The following is a 2,500-nucleotide window of genomic DNA, read 5'->3' on the forward strand; positions in this document are numbered from 1 at the left end:
GGAGTCCAAAATCTTTGGTTTCCCGGAAGCTGCCCGCCGAGCCATTGTAGTAACGTCGGCGGATCGCTAGATGACATATTTACGGTTAGAACTAGGGCGGTATCTAATCGCCTTCGAACCTCTAACTTTCGTTCTTGATTGATGAAAACACCTTTGGCAAATGCTTTCGCTGATGTTCGTCTTGCGACGATCCAAGAATTTCACCTCTAACGTCGCAATACGAATGCCCCCAGTTATCCCTATTAATCATTACCTCGGAGTTCTGAAAACCAACAAAATAGAACCGAGATCATATTCTATTATTCCATGCACGAAATATTCAAGCAGCATTTTGAGCCCGCTTTGAGCACTCTAATTTGTTCAAAGTAAAATTGTCGGCCCACCTCGACACTCACCGAAGAGCACCGCGATAGGATTTTGATATTGAACCGGCGTATTACCGCCGGCTCACCGACGATATGCTCCGCAGACGTGTCAGTATCACCGCGGATGCGGTGCACCGACAGCGCGGCGCACAAATGCAACTACGAGCTTTTTAACCGCAACAATTTTAGTATACGCTATTGGAGCTGGAATTACCGCGGCTGCTGGCACCAGACTTGCCCTCCAATTGTTCCTCGTTAAAATATTTAAAGTGTACTCATTCCGATTACGAGGCCTCGTAAGAGTCCCGTATCGTTATTTTTCGTCACTACCTCCCCGTGCCGGGAGTGGGTAATTTGCGCGCCTGCTGCCTTCCTTGGATGTGGTAGCCGTTTCTCAGGCTCCCTCTCCGGAATCGAACCCTGATTCCCCGTTACCCGTGACAACCATGGTAGTCGCAGAAACTACCATCGAAAGTTGATAAGGCAGACATTTGAAAGATGCGTCGCCGGTACTGGACCATGCGATCGGCAAAAGTTATCCAGATTCATCAAAATTAACGACTTCAGACGCGGGGCCCTCCGTCGATTGGTTTTGATCTAATAAAAGCACTCATCCCATCACTGGTCAGAGTTCTGATTGCATGTATTAGCTCTAGAATTACCACAGTTATCCAAGTAACTGAGTAAGATCTAAGGAACCAAAACTGATATATTGAGCCATTCGCGGTATCGCCTTAATACGGCTTGCACTGAGACATGCATGGCTTAATCTTTGAGACAAGCATATAACTACTGGCAGGATCAACCAGGGAGCTATCGAATAGAACACGCGCTCGTAGCGCGCACTCCGTCGATCCCGCGCGTCGACGATCCTAGATCACGCCGACGCGTTACGGGCGAGCTCTGTAAAACGTACACACAACACGCACATGTAAATAAATATATGTAGTGTTGTGCGCACATAGAGAGTTTGGGGTCGCCGACGGGCGAACGTTTGAAACGGTTGTATCTCAAACACGTCAAACGTCCGCTGCCCGCCTGCATTTTCAGGACACACTGACGTGGCCCCAATTGGGAACGTTCGTACCGAGACGCGTTCACATTTTATTTAAAAAAACGTTTAACACAATACGGATGTGAAACAATCACGATTCCGCCCGGTGTCTATAGAGTAATGCCTCGCTAGATAGAGGTGTAAGTATAATTTTTCTCGGGACCGCTTCGATTCTATACGGACTCGTGCATACACAACGGTCCGTCGGCCCACACAGTTAAAGAGATTCATCTATCTCTCTCGTTTTATCCGAGAGAATACGAGAGACGACGACGACGACGACGACGACGACGACGACGACGATAGTCGAGTCGTCCTGTCTGTCTGTAACGACGCGACTTTATTACATATATACATAGGTAGCAAAGTCTAGCGTCTCTTTCTCGTACTCTCTATTATCGAACAAACGAGAGTGATGATAAATATTTATGACAGAGCGACAACGAATAAGAACGCGTTGTCGCCCTAGCCTGCACAGCGGCGGCGCACGAACGAACGAACGAACGAACGAACAAACGAACGAACGAACGAACGAACGAATGCACACTCACGGACGGTACACGAACGAGAGTCGAGAGAGTGTTTTCTTATAGCAAAGATTTTATTCGTCGCGTCGAAAGCACTCCGCCGCGGTCAAGCACATACATCACTCTCTACTCGTGATAATCGTACAACTACTTCGTGTGTGCACATATGTTGCTGTGTAGAGTAGAAACACACATGACAACACTAGCACACAGTCCAATTCGTAGACGATTATAACACATATATATATGCACACCTTTTTTTTTTGATTTCTTTCGGGGTGCATATATATGTGTTTTTCGTGATGATGCGCGCCCGCCGCCCGTCAACAACACAGAGTCGAGTCGCCGAAGTGAGACACAAACAAACGACGGAGACTGACTCTATGTTGTGAAACAGCTCTATCTCGCGCTCGCACTCGCCGCCGATCGTCGTTTGTCGTGAAACAAATGACGATCGCACCGCTGTACACATATGTCAAATCGTAGAGTCTGTGTCGTCGGGTTTGCGCGTTTCGCCGTGTGTGTGTGTACATAATAATATACATATGTGTGTT

The 2,500-nt window shown here is 47.6% G+C and overlaps 1 long non-coding RNA gene and 1 other non-coding gene across 2 annotated transcripts in view; one reads left to right on the forward strand and one right to left on the reverse strand.

Annotated features, from left to right (window-relative positions):
• Nucleotides 1-1,177, reverse strand: part of LOC142986053 (small subunit ribosomal RNA) — a 1,902-nt gene extending 725 nt beyond the window's left edge. The window contains exon 1 of the ribosomal RNA XR_012960299.1: nt 1-1,177. This exon is cut by the window's left edge and continues 725 nt beyond it. This is a non-coding gene — a ribosomal RNA (small subunit ribosomal RNA).
• Nucleotides 1-2,500, forward strand: part of LOC142985801 (uncharacterized) — a 113,860-nt gene that overhangs the window by 6,507 nt on the left and 104,853 nt on the right. The window lies entirely within an intron of this gene.

The sequence above is a fragment of the Anticarsia gemmatalis genome, chromosome W (genome assembly GCF_050436995.1).
Source record: "Anticarsia gemmatalis isolate Benzon Research Colony breed Stoneville strain chromosome W, ilAntGemm2 primary, whole genome shotgun sequence".
Classification (NCBI taxonomy): domain Eukaryota; kingdom Metazoa; phylum Arthropoda; class Insecta; order Lepidoptera; family Erebidae; genus Anticarsia; species Anticarsia gemmatalis.